The 21,192-nt window shown below is 35.3% G+C and overlaps 1 long non-coding RNA gene across 3 annotated transcripts; it reads left to right on the top strand.

Annotated features, from left to right (window-relative positions):
* The first annotated feature begins 7,623 nt into the window (after nt 1–7,623).
* LOC127870936 (uncharacterized) lies at nt 7,624–19,581 on the top strand. Of its 3 annotated transcripts, none has more exons than XR_008045008.1 (9): nt 7,624–7,664; nt 7,849–7,907; nt 8,052–8,134; nt 8,738–8,809; nt 9,202–9,729; nt 11,069–11,137; nt 15,114–15,203; nt 15,437–15,585; nt 19,289–19,581. It is a non-coding gene; the product is annotated as an uncharacterized LOC127870936 (long non-coding RNA). The 3 variants fall into 3 exon arrangements; XR_008045010.1 differs by having other exon boundaries at nt 7,637–7,664; nt 7,849–7,931; XR_008045009.1 differs by lacking the exon at nt 7,849–7,907 and having other exon boundaries at nt 7,635–7,664.
* The last annotated feature ends 1,611 nt before the right edge of the window (nt 19,582–21,192 follow it).

Raw genomic sequence — 21,192 nt, 5'->3', positions numbered from 1 at the left:
TCGCCGTGGTGTAATGGATCTGGAGTCCGCCTTGCGACCGGGAGGTCACGGGTTCGATCCCCGCTGTGGGAGCGTTCTTTCGATCTCCCATATAGACACCAAGTACTGGTTCTAGGCCCAGGAAACGGACTCGAGAGCATTTCAAATAAGTAGGAATTACTTTCTTTGCAATCGAGCTAAAATAAATAGGTTTAAACTAAACTACATAAATGGGGGGACATAGCGTTTCACAAACACATCTTGTATATCTTTCTTTAATTTTATTATTATTTGTCACTGAAGCTTTTTAGATTCAATGTTTACATCTATCAATGTAAAGCATTTAATGACAAACTTCAACACATGCCAAAATCTGTGAAAAGGTCCCTTTAATCCTTGCAAACACGACTAGACAAAATGAGCTACGTCCGTCGACTGGTAATATGTTGCATGCTTCAAATATAGATTTAACGTGGTCACGTCTTCTATTTACAAACATCAGGAATATATGTACTATGGATTGGCAAATATTTATTACACTTTGACCGTTTGTTTTCAGTGGTCAATTAGATGTTCGGTCCTAACAAAATGTGTCCATGTACGCACCACATAATTCGGCAATTGGAAGGAATTATATGGTAAATTTGTCAAATCGAAAGCCTTAGGCTTACACAGAATAATAACAACAATATCGGTACCAAACATAGCATGATCATTATCGCTTTGGATTATTTAACAACAAACTCACAATCCACATATTTTAATATCATTAAATCTTAAACATATTCAAGTCAAAATATACCCAAAGATTGTTAATATTTACAAAAACATATAGAAACTCGACTATACATATTAATGAACAACATTGTGAAAGAATGTGGTAAGTCATGAATCAAATAAATATAAATTTCATATTTTCAATGTTCAATCATTTCAACAGCAAATGCGCAACGAAAAGTTTACGAATGTTTCGTCAACGCTTTATGGCGAATCGGACTGCGTTATTGACCGTATAGTTTTTTGTGAGATCCATTCGTTTTCCTGTGAAACAGAAAATATCGTGTGTGGACCATCGTCCAAAGCTAGCATTGAACAAAATCGTGTCGTGTTCATGTTTACGACGTTTTGTCTAAAAAAAAACATTAATAACACCGAACGAGCACATGGAACATATGTTATTCAAAGCGAAGATTGATATAAAATGGTGGTTGAATCATTCGAATTCTTAAGTAGTACACTTGTACTGCACAATAAGCTGATGATATACCCGGGATTCCCTATGAATCAAACCTACGAAGAGAAACTTTTTAGCGCGATGATAATTATGTAGCATTTTAAATAAGACACATCTACACTATGTTTTAGTTGCTCATACAGTTCGATAGACAACCAAATCGTTGTTATAAAGGTTGTATGCTAATCGACAAAACTTAATCGATCCACGGTTACCCAATATCTGTTTTCTTGTTCGTTAAGTATGTAAATTTCAATAAAATAAGCAACGCTAAATTTACATTAACAATATCACATGCATTATTTAAAATGATGTATTTTCCATTAACAAAATCATGATGTGCACAGTTCCGTTCTCAAAGTGGTTGAGTTACGATCGTTAAATATAGTTTGTATTATAAACTAAGAATATAAAAAACATCTTAATAAAAATAAGTTTATTCAACTGTGGAACGTCGTACGACACACAAAACAATATTGTGTAATTGTTTCAAACATATTATTCACTGAACATTATAATGCCTCTAAGGCAATCCCAGCCTCCACTTCGTCAGCCTCGTTCTCGATTCGTTTAATCGAGAGTGGCAACTCCTAACAACTCGGTATCGGGAATATGAAAGCGTTTATTGCGATATAAGTCTAAAATACACCTTTTTGAATAAAAAGTATTGTACGATGTTTATTTCCATCAAAATAGCTATACAGTTGCGTGTGTATAGTATACAGGCACAATTTACATGTAAAACGGGTATAGTCACCAATTTCTCAATGCAAGGGCGTGTGAAAACGGAAAGTGTTTTTCTCCGATGATTTTTTCTAACTTTCCCTTAGGTGGGTTCCCACTGCCGATCCGATCAACTCGATCATCCCGATCACCGAAATTTCCCGACCAAACCCGACCAAGCTCGACTAAAAAGGGTATACACGACATCTTCTCGACCTCTTGTCGATAACATACGACCCACACACGACTCATTCACTACGTCCTCTAAACCATCTTTCCGATTTCCGCTCGATCATCCCGACCTTTACGCGAGCCCTATACGATATCAGCTCGACCAAGTGGTCCTCAGCTCGATCGCCACCAGATCTTCACACGACCAGATCGTGATGGTTGTTCTACATTCGTACAAAGCGATCTAAAATAACTCGGGTAGAGGTCGAGCAGATCGGGTACAGAGATCGTGTATGGTCGAATAGCAATCGGGAAGTGATCGTGTACGGTCGAGTAGCCGTCGTGTAGCAGTCTAGTAAATGTGTACATCAAATCGAATAGAGGTCGAGTGGATCGTGTTGCGATCTGAAAATAACTCGGGTAGAGGTCGAACGGATCGGGTACAGATCGCGTAAAAGATGTCAATCCGATCGCCACACGATTGCTTCACGATCAACTCGATCTAGAAGATCGGCTAATACACGACCACTTCCCGAGCGCTTCTCGATCCATTTCCTACTCGACCGCTAATCGATATTTTTTGACATGTAAAAAAATATCGGGTAGGAGGCCCGACCAATGCCGACCTACCCGACCGCCCCGACCACTCATGCCAACCGAACCAGACCAGTACCCGACCGCTTGATCGGGCTTGATCGAGTTGATCTGATCGGCAGTGGGAACCCAGCTTTACTTGTGGAATTCTATTAACTTGGTGCACACAATTCTTACTTAAAACATATGAGGAAACAGGGAAAAAACATTTTGATAATTTATCGAAGAAATAAGTCCTGTGATATAATTCATTGTTAACGTTTTGGCCATTTTGAAAGATTGTGTAATTACACCAACGCAATCCACAATGAAAATGCTGACAACAATTAAGTATTCGGTCATGTTTATTTCTCTATTTATAGTAAACAGATTCAATAAAAGAAATGTACCGCCCAGTGGCCTACAGCTGTATAAGCTCTATCTGTGTGCTGTGAACAGCCAATACATCGGTGTATCTCGAAGTTCGGTTGTTACGGTAGAACATGCGAATTACCCATGTAGATATAACATTATGAAAGCTTATTAAAACATACAAAACATAACAAATGAAGATCGATTGTTCAAATAGTGGATCCAATTTGGTGCACTGACTTAATTCAACGATCAGCTTGCGTTTTTACATGCATTAGTTTTGTCTTGTGTAATTCTAGAACGATATTTAAGAACTGTTAATACATTATAGGGATAATACACGTTTTCGAGGGCATGATCATCTGCGAACGCTCGAAAAATCCGTTCCTGCCCGAGTGCGCAGCACGAGGGCAGGAACGGATTTGAAGAGCGCCCGCAGATGATCATGTCCGAGAAAATGTGTATTTTCGCTATTATTGCATAAACAAATCACAATAATTTAAAATATCATTGAAAACAATGTTATTTTTCATTCGACATCGACAAAATAATTCGATTATTTCAATACAGTTCAAGGTTGTGTTTTACATATGCCTCACTCGGTCATCATCCGAAATGACGAGGCTTTACCTTCGGATAGGCAGTTTACGATTTAAAATGTGTTTAAACAGTGGATTAATGCAAAGTTGAAATGCAGCCGCGCAAATTAAGAAATGAGGAATTATTTTGTTATTTACAGCAGGATCGTTTAAGGTACATAATCACTTAAATTTACAGCATAGTCTTTTGAAAGTGTTGAGTAAATTACCTTAACTTCATTGACGTTGCCAATACAATAAAGCTGTTGTCAAGAAAGTGCAGATGGTATAAGTTGAAAAGTGGATTTAAATAGTCATTGCCATTATCGCTGCATGCATGAGGAAACTGGTGCTTATTCAGTTCCCCATTTATGCTTGGAAAGTCGTCGAACGCCGTCGTTGAAGGCTGGAGAAGGAAAGTAACTGCGTGTGGACCAGATTATGGATATGAAAAACACAACAGGGCTTGAACGGCACGTGAATCGCCTTGTTAATGCACGATTTCTTCCGTTCAAGCCCTCCTTTTGTCAAGTTTCTGCACCCCACCAGAGGGCATTATAGATAGAGTTTATGCATTATATAATTTTAGAGTCCGCTGTATTCAGTAGCAGTTTAAACTGCAATTTGGATTAAGATAAACGTAGCCCCCCCCCCCCCATGACCACTCTTCTCAGCATTAACTTCAAAAGGACGTATTAATCAATACAATCAATCTATCAATTGAATGGATTACTGTATACATTTTACAAGTAGTTATTTGATGTCATACACTATCAGGTAAAGTTAGGCAAATGCAAATGCTTTTGGTCCTCTGCAGTCCTATTAGGATCAGGTGACATACATCCAAATCCAGGGCTTACTTTCTGTGATCCATCTTTTGACACAGATTTAAACAGTTCGTCGTCCGTTCCCAATTCTTCAGCAACAAACCACTTAAGTTGTGTGCATTACAATATTCAAATCTGCTGCAACAATGGATGTTCTTTACATAGGTCTACATAATTTTGATATATTTGGCTTAACTGAAACATGATTATATGTTATATCTGTTCTATTGATCTCCTCTTCGACGGCTTCCATCAGCAGATTCGCAAGAATGGCCCATTCAACTCACATGGTGGCGTCGCCATATGCGTTAATGAACATATATTTTTTTCAAATATAGACATGATATTTAATTAAATAACGTAGTATGCGTATGCCTTTCTCTCAAATAAGTCCATTTATTCTTGGCGTTTTCATAAACCACACAATGCGTCTAGATTATACATGAATCCCATCGAATCTCATCCCATTCTATAGGACTAACCAGAAACAAACACGTATACATGATATATTTACGACATCTATTGTAATATAAATGCTCTAACCAAACTATCGGCACGAAATATTACGGAATTATGTTTCCAATATGACCTAAAGTAACTTATTTTGAACCAAATTATTATACTGAGCAAACATCTTCCACAATTGACTTTATCTTTGTAAGTCACGAAAATACCTCTCTCTGGAACAGGCGAACTATATATATATCAAACTGTACCACTTCCCAGTTTGTTTTACAAAACCAAAATGCAAAACGTTTTTTCGACAAACCGGGCGCTACGACATACGTGATTATTCAAAATTACGACAATAAATGACCGATACTAATTGGGCTCTTCTTAAATGCAAAAAGTTGATATTTACGCTGATATATCACCAAAACGATATTTCAAATTGCGAGAAAGTGTATTCCTAACAAAAATGTATGTATACGCCATCGTGATCTTCCATGGATAAACACTATCATAAAGAAACAAATTCGTCATTTAAAACGTCTATATCAAAAAGCCAAACAATATAATGCTGATGTGCACAGGTGAAATTTCCTCCGTGCCATAAATGATTACTGTTACGATATTTAAAAAAAAATATTTTAGCGATTTTGCGATTACAACTAAGTCATCTGACCTTAGCGCGAAAGACTGGAAGAAAACGGTCCAAACATGTATTCCAACTAGCATTTACAATTCAACTCCTCCTCTTTACGATGATCAAACAAGTTCCTTTGTAGGGGATAACACATATTATGTTAAAGAGGTATTTTGCAAGCCAGTGCTCCATTGACGAAAGCAACCACAATATCCTATCTATGCACAATGCAAACAATAACAGTCTTCATTCTATTCACATAACATCGGATGAAGAAATTGACTCAATACAATGTCTTAATGTTTGAAAAGCTTTCGGTCCTGATGGAATAGATACTCGAATTTTTAAAGAGGCAATAGATCAATTAAGCTATCCATTGCGTGATTTGTTTAACTCTTGTCTTCATTCCTACAAAATGCCTTCATGTTAGAAAAATGCAAATGTGTGCACGGTTTTCAAAAAGGGTGATCAAGCCTTAGCATCTAATTATCGACCTATATCATTCCTCAATATTTTTTGTGTCCAATAAATGTGGCAATTTGCCTGGTGACTGTAAATCAATTTACGTATATTTATAAAACATTTTGAGGAGACCTACACAATGGCCTCCAGGTAAGAGTTGTACTTACTTTTATAAGTAATCGTTTTGATATATTATGAAACAGAGGTTTATTATTCAAACTACAACAAGCAAACAACCAATGGAATGTATTATCTATCTTGTCTTACAATCTGATCGAAAACATCTTACGATGAGCGCATTCTAATCTTATTGAAATTCGTGCCGATGTCCCTCAAGGCTCTATTTTATGCCCAGTCATGTTTCTAATATATATAAGTGTAAATATTCCTGACATACAAACACAAGTCAATTTGTTTGAAGATGATACCAGTCTTTTCATGGTCGTAAACTCATTAAACGAAACTGAAGCTGTACTATGCAATCAGATATTGATAAAATGCCTTTATGGGCGGAAAAACGTTGATCCCTAAACATCCGAATCGATCCTAAAATATCGAAAAATAAACAAACCATCTCATTCGTCATTGACTATGCAGAAGATTTTTATACATATAGTTAACGTCATTTAACATGTACATGTAGGTGTAGTTGACTTGGCGTGCGCATACATCGTATATAAAGGGGAAAAATCATGGAAACTAGGCCATATAATGCGTCGATTAAAAAAGCTCGAGAAAAGATATGAAACAGATCAAGTTAAAATAATCCATACTGAACCGCGCGATTAAAATGTGGATGCACACGCTTAGTCGCATTTGATGACCTTTATACTTAACTAGGATGTGGAACTCACAACGAATTTTATCACATCTACAAACAATTCAAGCCCGAATGAGTTTACTTACTTAGAGTAAAAGTAACGTTCAATGTAAAGTAAAATGTCCCATAAGTCCGAGGGTCGTCATGAAGGGGAACACGCGATGGCGATTTGTACTAGCAAAGCACTGTTCCGATTATTTAAAAAAGTCCTAATGGCGATTTATTCGTCTGGGACGAATTCAACAAGATGTTTTTGAGCTGTATGTGTTGAATATTCATCACAATGAGATTACTTGATAAATTTAAATAAGGAGATGGAACTGGTGGCTATTTGATATGGTGTGTCAAAGGCAGTAATCATGAGATACAATGTATTAAAATATTACGCCGGTAAATTGTTTAAATATATTTGATATCTTGAATCAGTTGAGTGGCATGTGTTAAGCTGTACACCAAATGCGAGCCGGATTGGAAAATGAAATAGCGCAAGTCAAGAATAAACGTTATTTTCCATTTAACCTGATTAAACAGTCACAAGAATTTAGCACTGTTTAACGTAGACCAAATAAAACTAGTATTCAAGAGTGATCTGTGCAATATAATTCAAAATAGCACATAACTACAGAGGCTTAAGCGCTTTTCTGTAAACATGATTGAGAGTAAGAAATCATGTGGGTCAAACATTTACACAATTTAATTCTCGTTCAACGGTTTCTTTATTACCCCAAGTGCATAACATGATTTTAGCTTCTTATTTACACTAAATTTAGCACATCTTATCGCTCTTTGTCCACATGAGCTAAGTCATTCCACACTGTGTAACTCGTTCCGCTAGCACGTACGTTTTATTATCACTCGTTTTCCATTGAATTTATATCATATATAATTTATATAATGAATTCATAAATTTATATCATTTTGTAGATGCGCGGTCAAAAGTATTTTGAATAATACTCTCGATTCGTTTGATGTTGCTATCGTTTGAAAAATATTTTCCTGTAAAATACAAGTTTACCTTACAGAATGAACGTTATAATAACATCGTTGGTGATATGGTCAATTTGCATCGGCGACCAAACTGGTATGCTTGGATTTATCGTATTTGGTACGATGTTAATGCCAGTTCACAATGTTCATAAAAGTTTGAAAATAAATAAATGCATTGTTATAATAAATATGTTGAAATCACATGCCGATGACCTTCGTAAAACATTTCCTTGCACAGTTGAAGCGCTTACCTGTCTTCATTGCGATTACGTTGTGCAGCCTCGACACTGCGACACGGTCCTTTCATGCCCGGATGATGATGTAAATAAACATACTAAATATAACTTAAATATAGTATTGTATGTATATCTTATTTAGAGTGAGTGATTATGTTTCATATGCTCGGCTTGTTGTATATGTTATCATGTAGCCAATTAACAGACGGTTTGTTCACGTGAGAGTTAGTATTTGGCTTGCTGTTGTTCTTCACATGAACTGATGTTTTATACTATTATCACAAAGAGAATTCTCTATCTACCAAGTATATCACATGTTAAAACGTACAATTATGCATGTATAATCTATATAATGTCAATAGCTTTTCGCGCGCTGCTGCTTTAATCTTTCTATTCGTGGCTATATTTTGAAAATGTCCGGTACATATGTTAGAACACTTAACATATGTTGAATTCTCATGGTAGTTAGGTATTACAATAAACTATTTGGAATATTATCAAACATGTAACTTTAGGTCGTCACGAAACTTTTATTCCAAACACGAAATGAAACAATACATGAAAGCCGATAACCAGTCACAAGCATGGACCATTACTTAAAGATTGCAACCGATGCTCATAAAATTGGTATACTATACATTCTATCTAATGACTTTTAATAAAGCATATCTTGCACATTGTTATTTAGGCTTGCTCTGTCGAGAGGCAGACAAATACCTTTGGTGAAATAGGCTACAGCCTGGGGTGTCGAGCAAAAAGTGTATGTACCTATTATTGTCCGAAATTGAACAATGCATGATTTATTTCCAACATAAGCGTTTCGTCTATTGTGTAAATGTTTTAAGAAGATGCGTGCATTTGCGTAAAGTCAAGTTTATAATTGTATATATGCCAATACATCCATAACATTTCATGTAAAAATTTTAACAACATATATAAGCCCTCTGTATCTTGTTACTTTTTTTAAAGCTATCGTTTATTTTATTGATGCGTTTTCTTGGTAGCAGGCATTTACGAAATGTCAAGTTCATATTGATCATAAAACAAATGGATTACATGTAGGCTATTGTTCATAACACAATTTATCAGCATACTAACTGTTAACCTTTTAATTGTTTATTATATAAAATAACAGTATTTTTATTTAACAAGGGTGTGGAAATTCAACCTTCAGTTCAAGTCATTGCTTGCAATGTTGTGACAGCGACGTGTGCAATCATGCTGGATGCGGTGAAGAAGTTTAAAATTCCAAATACGGATAATTGGTCGACAATTTCCTTGGTTCTCCTGTTTTTAATGTATATATAGCTAAATATCAAATAAATGTATGTTTTATAACTAATTGATCACAAGGGTAATATAAGTTCTTTTTATACTTCAAAATCAAACAAACGCATACAACGTCACACATCACATACATTTTTCGTGAAATAATCATACCGCCAATCTTGAATAAAAACACGACATACGTGATAAAGGTAAAAATAAAAAAACATAAAAATAAAAAAAGGGGGAGGGGGTTTAAGAGCGTGTTTTTGTAAGTATACTGAACACCCAAAATAGCTGCGAAACCATTCTTCTTCCAGGATATCCACCCAAAGTGGCCCTGTGTGTTACAGTTGTCAGAATCCGTTACCTGAGGGCCGTTGCCATCATGTTGAAGTTTGTCAGAAACGAGAGGTACAAATGTCAAAGTGGGAAAAAGCAAAGTTTTTGTCAATACATCGTTCTTTTGTTTCTTAATTAAGCTTTTCTTCATTAGTAAAAGAGCATACGTTATTTTATTTTAACTATTTGACAAAAAGGTTTTATACAAATATTATATAATTTTCAATCCACTGACACCTGACTTTGATCTTTGTTTTTGTGATATCCGTTTATAATTTGTGTTGACTGAAAATACCGTTGCTTTTTAAATGGTTAATGCTGATTTTTGCTCTGTGTTTTCGGGAAGAAAACGAAACTTAAATTATTTGACTAAACTGGCTGACATTTTGTTATGCTCAGCTTTACACCAAACAACATTTTTTTAATTCAAATTTTTAGTTAAATTATATTATTCGGCTAATGATGAATTAAACGCATTCAATGTGCACAATCTACATAATGGCCCTATTCCACTACGAAAACAAGCCCACGATTCGCTACGATCTATCACATTTATTGAATCGGGAAGACTCGCGACAGTCTACGATTCAGTTAGGACACTGGTACGATTGAGTTACAAGAAATCGTGGGGTTCGGTTGAAGTCTGGCAAATAGGGTCGCGACTTCACTACGATGTGTAAGAATCTACTGCGACTGTACTACGAACGATGCAGATCGGTCACGACGAAGCTAGGACCTCACCGAACGCACCCATGAATTAGGCGCCAATATCTATTGATATTGATCTCAATCGCGAGAATCTTAGCGGGCTCGCAACTCACTCGGGGCGAATCCGTGAGAGTCTTGATCTCAATCGCGAGAATCTTAGCGGGCTCGCAACTCACTTGAGATGAACTCGTGAGAGTCTTGATAAAGTCGTAGCTGATTCTTAGACAGATCACGTGATCACCGATGTCCCGATTCACTCACGAACAACTTACGATTCCATTACGACGCCCAAGAACGCACTACGACGCTGTTACGAGTCAACTGCGATTAAATTCAGTTTTGGAGGTCCTGGCCAAATTTTAAACACATTTAAAATCTAGCCACGATTTTTCGGGAGCTCACGAATGACTTAGGACCTTCGCCGATTGAGCTACGAATGTCCCCGACTTCAAACTATTGGAAATCGGGACAAATCGTGGGGAATCGGGTCGTAGTGGAATACCCGTATAAGACAAACAGAATAATTATATATAGATTGGTTTGTACTGCGGTTTGAGCAGGCTGGCTAGACATTCTTTTTTATACGTGTTAATTGTCACTCACCTATGGTATCAAATACAGCTGTATTAAATATTGTAGATATCAGATTCCATTGTATTTCGTTAATTTAGGCGCAATTTTATTTAATTTCTACATTCTAAAGATGTGCAGTGCCAATGGCCAGGACAAGTTTGGAACAACATTATTTACATCCGGTTGCATATCAAAAGAGGTAACTACTTAAAACATTCGATTGCATAATTTGTTTAAATCATGTTGTTGCTAAAATTTTAATAATAAACGGATGCTTGATTAAAATTTCTCTATTTTGACAAAATGTGTACATAAAAAATATGTAACATAAAAACTTACCTTATAAAAGTAAAAGGTTTTGAACTTTTATCAATCACTGATGAGTCACCAGGAATTGTGTAAAGTATCATTTTAATGTCAAATTTGATCATTTACTGCACTTGCAGGTGCGCATTTTTTACAAGATTGATTACCAAAAATTCAAACGAATACCCTAACAAAAATGACACACATGAAACGACCATAGATTTTGACTGTTATGTAGTAGAATGTTTTCTGTGAAAAAAACACACATATATTTTCGGAATGCACACAACAGTTTATCAGTGATCACGATTCCAAGTAAAAAAGCCTCAACACAGAGCTGTTCATTCTGAAGCCGTTGAATGTGCCGTTCTGTTGTGTGATTCTGAACTTGCTTATAACGATACATATCAACGGAAATTTTAAAGAACAGCCGAGCGCTTTGATTAAGTGTTTTCGAGTATTTTCTATATAAGATCTAGAAATATTTTACATTTAGTAGTGAAGCTAGACCTATTTCAGCTCTGTGCGTCCCAAAACACAGGCGTTCATGTACTTGTTGGTAGAAGCAGTCCCCTGAAACTACCCTTGACACGATCACATGGTCTACATGACTGTTTCAATTGTTGTGAAGCCGACCTGTGCAACAAAAATTGCCAACAACGAGATATTGTGAATACATATCAAGCGATAGTGTACTAATATAATTTGAATTTCGAAATATTAAATTATTTTGTTTTCAATATTTAAGTAAGGAAAAGCAAATCTTCAAGTTTTGGATAGGTTTGGCTCTTATGAAACTTGATTGGATATAGTATTGTCGGCCCCTTTTCCACGAAAATAATATTGCTACAGTAAAACTGTATTAGAGACAGTAAAACTAACAAGGTTATACTGTCAAATATTGTTATGAAAATTTAGTTACTGTTAATGAGGGAAACGACTAATGGGGCATATTCTGATCAATACGTGTCGAATATCATGGCTGGGTTCGATATGCTGAATCGATGCATACATGCTTCATAATTTGTAACAATCATTTGAAATGCGTATCGTCGAAGGGTAAGTGGTATTAACATTCAACGCCTGTTGCGTAGCTTTGCATCTGAAACATATTCATTCATTTATTCATGCATAGCGACTAGCTAATGTTGTTACTCAAAATTTCAAGTCGATTTGTGCGATGATGATCTGAAATATAAACTTCATGATGCTATATTCTTAAATCTTTTTCTATAAATGGGGAATGTAGTTGACACTTGTTCATAGTTTCATTCCATCGTTCCTCAAAAAGTTGAAACTCTGTTGCTCTGGTATCTTCAATACTATTGAGTAATTAAATGGTAATTAAATTGAATGCATTTTAATTCCCTTTTATTATTGTTTAATTTTAGTTACAATGCTATGAGGTTAAATTTTATTTACACGTACATGTATTATGAATATTGCTGGGTCAAGTGTGAGGTTGAGCGCTCAAAAACCGGTTTAAACCCCCAATGCTTTGCATTGACCGTTCCAAGGCGGTGACCCCAGCCTTATTCTTATTTGTGTTTATGTTGTTTTGTATTGTGCTGTATTGTCCTGTTTTGTACTGTTTTGGCAATCGGTCACTTGCCTTAAATAAAGGACCTACTAATTGTTTATAATAATAATTCAATACTACTCCAGCAGCTGGAGTTTCACTTCTTTATATTATCTATGGAGAGCCTTCTATCTGCCACATCCGCGCGAGAAAGAGTTGTAAAATTTATGCAACAGGTTTAAGTTCTCCTACTATATTCATTCACAAATGGAAATATTATATGAATATCGTGTTATTGAATTATACATGTCGCGGAAGAAATTGTTTATGAATGATTAAGATTGTTTATGAATGATTAGAATAGTCCACTTTCTGCTGCGTCTTCATGACGTAGTATTTTTGCTCAGCCCATTCACAATCTGAGGCTATTAATAGATGCGGCTGCTGATAAACAAGGGAGAGTCCAATTGCACGGGTGATAACAACGCAATAGTATAAGGTTACGCTTGTTAATCTGAGGCTATTAATAGATTATGGAAACCAACGCAATTGTATAAGGTTACGCTTTTCTATATTCTCAATTTATTAAACGTTGAACATAAGTTAAACAATAACATCAGGGATACGATAGACAACAACAAAAATGCTTCATAATCGCTAAAACCGATTATAACAAACAATTAAATATAACACAAATGATCTGTTTCGTAACATCGTTCATGCTTCTACAGCGGGGATTTCTGGGAAACGTTCTTTGGTTCTCAACAGATAGCGTCGATCTTTTGTATTTACAGGTGCTAGCAACGCAATAGTATAAGGTTGAGCTTGTTTATATTCAGAGTTCTCAATTTATAAAACGTTGGATATAAGATAACCAATTACTGCAGGTATACTATAGACAACCTCAAAAATGCTTTATAATCGCTAAAACCAAAAACGACTAAATAGAACAAGAAATATCTTTTTAAAATGTAGTCGGCATAAAAGCTGACTTTGAAATAAAGTTTGCATTTTACTTTTCTAAATAAATAAATACAATGAATACAAAAGATTAACTATTGTTGGTTTTTTTTCACTTATAAGTTGCATATTCACCGCATGAAATGTGTGTCGTCAGTGTCAAACCACACATTAGTGTAAGAAGATAAAAAATATACTACGGGAGTGCACATCATATGTGTCTTCACATTCCTTATTATGAGTATATTTCTTCACTATCGAAATATATCGTATGTTAATGTTTGATTGAAACGCAGTTTTCTTTCGACACATTTAAATCACACTTTCATAGCCGCGTCATGCGAAAATGGGTCCCATGCGTTTCGACCAGCGTTTCTTAAACTCAACATGTGCATTTGCGCAGTCTGGTCAGAGGCTATACTGTTCGCTGTAAAATCACTCAATATGTTATGGTCTCATTATGTATCTCCTGACCAGACTTAGAGATGAGCAGGCTGAGTGGGCTATATATATATATGATGGGCGCATATGTAATAAGACCTACTTTTGCATGACGAGGGTCATTAAAAATCTCATTGCGAATTGTAAATGGCACATTTAAGCACAATGCTTTTCGATACAAAATTGAATTCAAAATAGCAAACTTGTAAATAAGGGCAGCCTATCCAGACGTTCAGGAACGATTTCCAGACGTGCTGAAGGAGTACGGCAAACATTGTGGTTGGATAAGTAAACGATTTTCTTTTTATCGTGACACTATACTATTTTGGTAATGATTGTTTTCTCATCTTGAAAGCAAAGCTGAAATTCTGCGAAATAGATTTAACGCCTACGTGTAACTGGGCCACAATTTGTGTCGTTTGAACATTAAAGAGAGTAGTCCGGAATTCATTACACTGAACGCTGAGCACAGACACAGTGATGTAGCCAAAGTTCAGAGGTTTTATCTAGAATTAGCCTATGAAATATTCGAAAAATTGCATGCGTGTCTGCTGGCGTTATGTAAAAGTCATTAAGATGAAAAACTGAGTAAAACAGCTACGTCGAAAAAGCGCATGAGTGCTCTATACCTATGTTTAGGTAAGAGTCACGTGCATTTTCTCTTTTTTAATTATTTATTTTGACCTTGCAGTCAATGACAACCCATGAAAATGCAAGCACTTATTTCCAACGGGGTCCTTTTGTTTTTTGTTGAAGAGACATCATGCACAAGAGCCAGTATTGAGATACATGGAATCCTGGTGCGATACCCTAGCTCTTTGCGAATAGATCCATTGGTTCGTTTACGTGCTCAGTGTATAACACCGATATACGCGAGAATTACCTGGGTTTCATACCAGTACATCTCTAGTTGGTTGGGAAACACTTGAAACATTTCTGAAATTTTCAGTGTCCCGACCAGGAATTGAACCGGGAACCTCTGGAACGGTAGACCAGAATGTTACCACTCGACTACCGCACCACCCAACTACGCTACTATGTCAGTATTACGTCCTTTTTGTTATATAGCATAATTAATTGACAACCAAGTCACGTCTCGAATAACCATAGTAAATGCATATTGTAGAGTACTCAAGTTATGTTATTTGTATGTTTGTAGTGGAAGGGTGGGCTTCATAAAAAATTAGATGTTAATATTCTAACCTAAAAAATACTGTTTTGTCTATCCACAGCAATTTTTTGTTTGTATATATTCCTGATTTTTAAATTCAGATTTACTAAATCCCTTTGCAAGGAATTGCTCTGAACTCCACAATATTGACTCCTCCCTACCAAGTGGCGTGCACACCATCACCACCCCTGTCACTCACACCAAGATACAGGTGTACTGTGACATGGAGACCGATGGAGAAGGATGGACGGTAGTTTAATTATTTATACAATATTCACACACCGCAATAAAATATTACTCCATAAAAAACATACATTTGGTTGTTTTGTTTTGGCGGGGTGGCGCATGTCGCTAAGCAGACGCCAACATGAAATGAATCATTGCCTCTTGGTCTCACTATACTTGGTCGGTATTAATGCCACGCATTACTGAAAAAATAATACTTCTTGAGTTATGAAATTTTACAATAACAAACATTTGCATTTATGCACCTGCGGATTTCGATTATGTTAATACTTTTTCACACTGCCGATTCATGGCCCTTTTTAAGAAAAAAAATTCGAACTTGTGTCGCGCCTGATTTAAAATACATTGATACTAGACTAGCGAGCCTTTATAAAAAATATTAACCAGCATGAAAACTTGCGCCACTGAATTCGCGTTTGTATGCGATAATTTTTACATCTACATACCATACAGTACTTCACTTTCATAATACAATAGCTCTTGAAAAGGGATGGATTTTTACAGAAGGCATATACTACCCATCATTTATCATGACCGCAAATGTTAACATAAAAGAGCGGATGTTCAGAATATAAATAATTACAATGTGTACAATCAGTCTCTCGAAAAGAATATAGTTTGCTTACAATTAACACTTTATGCTTATTGTTTATTGTTATTGAATATGTTTCTTATCTTTACAAATTAACTATTTTTAAATAAGCAGCTTTTACTTCATTGCGTGTTACGGGAATTGTGTAATAATCGAATTAATGTTAAGGTCTCAGCACAATTCTTAGAAGAGGCATTATTTAATTAACGTTTGAATTAAAACACTGTTCATATCATCCAGATATATCAAATACAAGTGTTAAACAGGATTACTGCTATTTCAATAAACTCCACAATTCTATGTTTATACATTATGTTGGTTTCTAAATAAGATGTTCCTTATTGTCAATATTTTATTATAACACGAATATCTTACTATACTGATCTTTTCAAAATTTTACAAAGGTAACTGTGTTAAAATGAACGCAAATAAAGAGTTCATATCGAAAGAGTAACGCGCATTGCGCGCTCAGTTGATTACGGCACGCTGTTATTAAAGCGGGTATATACGATTTGGTCAAATATTTATGACTTAATATAAACCGTGTAAAAAACTTATTATATATATATATTTCAATATAAATTAAAATAAAAGTTAAGAAGAACACGTGTCGAAAAATGCGAAATAAGCCAGATATTTAATTCTGAAATTGAAAACGGCTGTACAGCCGAATTCGCAAGCATGTATACCATACATGTACGATGTGCATCTAAACTTACGAGGGGTGTTCCAAAAGTTTGTGAATTTTCGCTATAACTTTCATTTGGTAACATAAATGGACAAACAAATAGCATGTTAAGAATATTTCGTCCTCTCCAAATATACTCTCCAAATATCATGGAAATACATAAAACAATAAATATATATCAGAGATTGAAACGTGTGCGCAATGCGCACACCGACGCACGTGTAACGTTTCTGTTCAACGTCAATGACGTTATGAAGTTAACAACTGTCAAATCTTTTCCACATAATCACCTCCAACGCGAATGCATTTTATGTGTCGGGAAATCCACTTGTCAAAAGTGTCTTTATACCAGTCAGCGTCAAAAAACGACACGATTCGCTTTGCTGCAACTGTAAGTTCCTGTTTACTGGCAAAGCGAATACCGCGCAACTGTGATTTAACTTCCGGGAAGACGCGGAAGTCCATAGGGACCAAATCCGGGCTGTAAGGAGGACTTAGGCGCTGTAACGTGAAATTTGCCGTAAATTCTGTTTATCAACGACATTTAAACCAAATTTAAATTCGCGTAACGCTCATACTTATAATAAAATACACGCGTGCGCCGCATGTCGTTACTGAGGTCTCTATGGCAACGCGTTTCAAACGCGCTTTATGGAATTCATGCATTTTTAGCATATATATAAAGTCCGTGATAATTGGTTTGTATAATATGTAAATTTCATTGACTTTAACCAGCAAACTAATAAGTTATAGCGAAAATCCACAAACTTCTGGTACACCCCTCGTAGTTTAACGGTTTATAATACAAAGACGAATGCTTCGGTTATTGTAGGAAAATATGTCCGTCACTATCGGCTCGGGGCGCTAATTTGTCTTTGCTGCATTTGATGAAATACGGCTTTAATGTATCATTTTTCTTGCCTATTTTGTGTTATTGTAACATATTTTATCAATATATAACAATTAAACACATATAAAAAATCGTATATACCCGCTTTAAATCGATGTATCAGTGTTAGAGTCGTAATTAGAAGAATCAATATATAATAACGGTAATTGTCATTGTTTGTTAATGTTTTTTTAATTTGAAACATGTGTTTTAAAGTTTGGATTGGCAGGACGATTGTTATTTCTTTTATAAAAAATAAATATATATACATCAAAAAGCGTCTACTAGATTCTCTAGTTTCAAAGATTAATAGAAACACATAAAATATAGTTATGTTATTAAGGCGTTTTACAACCAGATTTTCTTTCATTTAGCCAATAAAAACGAGCTTTTTGTATTGCGTTAAATCTATCTTACCAGACCACATCGAGCGTTGAAATTTCGGCTATTGCTATTTGGAACATTGATTTTTATGTGTTAACTTTATTTTTCGAAATATTGTACGATATATTCATTGATTTTGAGTCTTTATGGGCTTTAAACATAAGGACATTTTTGCGAAAGAAGAATTATCATTCCCATGGAGTGAGGGAAATAAAACATTAAACATGTCCTGAGTTGGGGCGGTGTTATGGCATTTCGTCTGTTATTCCACTATAGAATACACACAAACATTAAGTCTTGTGTTTTGAACTTCTCTTTTACTTCTACAGGGAACATGCTCAAACTGTCACAGTTAAATGACCTTAATGTGTGCATGATCGTAAAAACATGAAGGAATTTTGGCTGCGACGTGTATGGGCAGAAGTATTTCAATCTGTCTGTTTTATCCAGAATATAATATATAACCCCAAAAGTTTTGTTTTCAATTCCGTATCACCTGTTAAGAGGATCTTGCTCAATTTTCATGGTTGAATGACCTCAATTTGTGAATTAAGAAATTTCCACTTATCAAATTTTCCACTTTATAATACATAGTCACTGACTCTTTTGTTTGCATATTCGATTAAAGTACTATGTTGATCTCGCTCAAACTATCACAGATGAATTCCTTTTAAAATGAGATGATATGACACAATATTCTTTATATTTACTTTAAAATATATTATGGACTTTTTATGTCCAAACATGTGATGTAGGCGTAATAATAGTGTCTGTCACACATGCTAGTTATACGTGAGTATTGCTGCTAGAGTGATTAAACTGTCAATAAACCATCAAACTATATATCAAACGTATTTTATACCAATAATAATTCAAAAGCATATGGTCAAAGTTTCAACTTTCTGTTATCGCAGTCAGGCGGACCTTAATATATACATTATAATATTATACTATTCAAGGATATAACACCAATAATATGACTGCTAAAATTAAAAATTAAAGAAAGAAAATTTCACAAGTAATGAAAATGTTTAAACTTAGCCCAGGCGTTATGCTATAATTTATTTGGTGTCCATAGCAGCCTGCTGTATATGTTTTATTTTTCGTTCTATTTAAGACTATGATCTCCAATTCCCGTGTTTTGTCTGCTTCAGGTCTTTCAAAAGCGGTTCAATGGCAGCGAGAATTTCTAGCGGAACTTCAGTGACTATGAAAACGGCTTTGGATTGGTCCATGCAGGAAACAAACACCCACCATGAACTGTTTCATCAATTATTTAAAATTAAAGATTCTGATTAAAAAAAGAAATAGCCCTCAACAACGATACACTTCATATATTTGAACTTAAATGGAAACATATTAAACTTTCATAAACATGTCCAGTTTGTTATCTACCCACTTTATGCAACTCATATTTATTCATATATATAACATGTTTGAACATTATTGCTGCTACGTTTTATCACTTTGTCATTATTTAATCCAATATATATCTTTATTAAAATATGGTTGAACAATTAAACCAATGGTTTGTTTTTCTGGTAAATAAAGTATTTATATATGTTATTGCAAATTTACAGCGGTATTATTGTTTGCTGAGGTACACATTAATCTATGCAGTGGATTCAAAAAAAGAATCTTGTCAAAAACGAATAAAGGAATACAACATAACTAAACTCACGTACAATGAAAAGTAAAGGACTTCAACAAATGAATATGTTCGAGTTAGTTTGCTGGCTGGCAATCCTTCTTCTTAGAGGAGGCGATGTCCATCCAAATCCTGGACCCGACAGCTCCCTTGATATGTCATCCTCTCCTTCGGGTACATCTTTCTCATCTTCAATAAATGATGCATTTGCCCATAATCTAAAAATTGTTCATTACAACGTTCAGAGCTTCCTCGCCAAGAAAGATATTCTGTATGCAGATCTCAAAAATTTTGATATTATAGTGCTTACTGAAACTTGGCTCAGCTCAACAGTTGACACTGACGACTTACTTTTCGATTCTTATCATAAGCCGTTCAGACGGGATAGAAGAAACGATCCCCATGGAGGTATTCTAGAATACGTAAAATCCCATCTCTTTGCCATTGAGCGACCTGATCTACAAAATGATGATCTAGAATGTCTATAGGTCGAACTACGTATAAAGGGAAGGCGTCTTTTATCTGGCTCTTTCTACAGACCACCAAACTCTTCTCCTTATCTACTAGAATGCATAAACGATTCGATCTCACTAGCCGTTAACACCGGTATTGAGAATATTGTTATCACAGGTGATTTTAATCTTGACATGAATAAACCACAGTGCAGGATCAAAATGGACTCCCTTCTTTTACAGTATAATCTCACACAGATTATTAAAGAACCTACTCATTTTACTGAAACATCGAATTCCATTCTTGATCTTTTTATAGTAACATCTTCCTTGAAAGTGCTAAAAAGCGGCGTTGGAGAACCCTTTCTTAACCAGCAACTTCGATTTCATTGCCCAGTCTACTGCGTCATAAACTTCAATAGAATAGCTGGATCTAATTTTAAACGTAAAATATGGCGATATAAAGATGGGGACTACACTAATCTAAGACAACTTGTGCAGAATTTCGATTGGAACAGTTGTTGTGATAATAATATTGACATATATACTTCAAATTTCACACGTAAACTTATCAGTCTCTGCGAAGCTACAATCCCGAACAAAATATGTACAATAAGAACAACCGATCCTCCATGGCTACATACTAATATTCGTAAGGAAATCCGACGCCGCAAACGAGCATACAAAAAAGCCAAGGCTACCAATTTAGACCGACACTGGCACGTCTTTCGCCAACAACGTAATATTGTTAATAATCTTGTCATATCAGCGAAAAAGTGCACTTTGAAAAACTCGCTTAACTTATACGTGAAAATCAACACTCATCATCCGACTTCTGGAAAATAATAAAAAAAATCACAAATAAAAACACCACACAAAACGGGTTGCCTCCCTTAATTCATAATGGTACCATATATGAGTCACCCCTTGATAAAGCAAATATTCTTAATTCATTCTT

Source organism: Dreissena polymorpha, chromosome 3 (genome assembly GCF_020536995.1).
Source record: "Dreissena polymorpha isolate Duluth1 chromosome 3, UMN_Dpol_1.0, whole genome shotgun sequence".
NCBI lineage: Eukaryota > Metazoa > Mollusca > Bivalvia > Myida > Dreissenidae > Dreissena > Dreissena polymorpha.
This window is presented reverse-complemented; position numbering and strand designations above follow the sequence as displayed.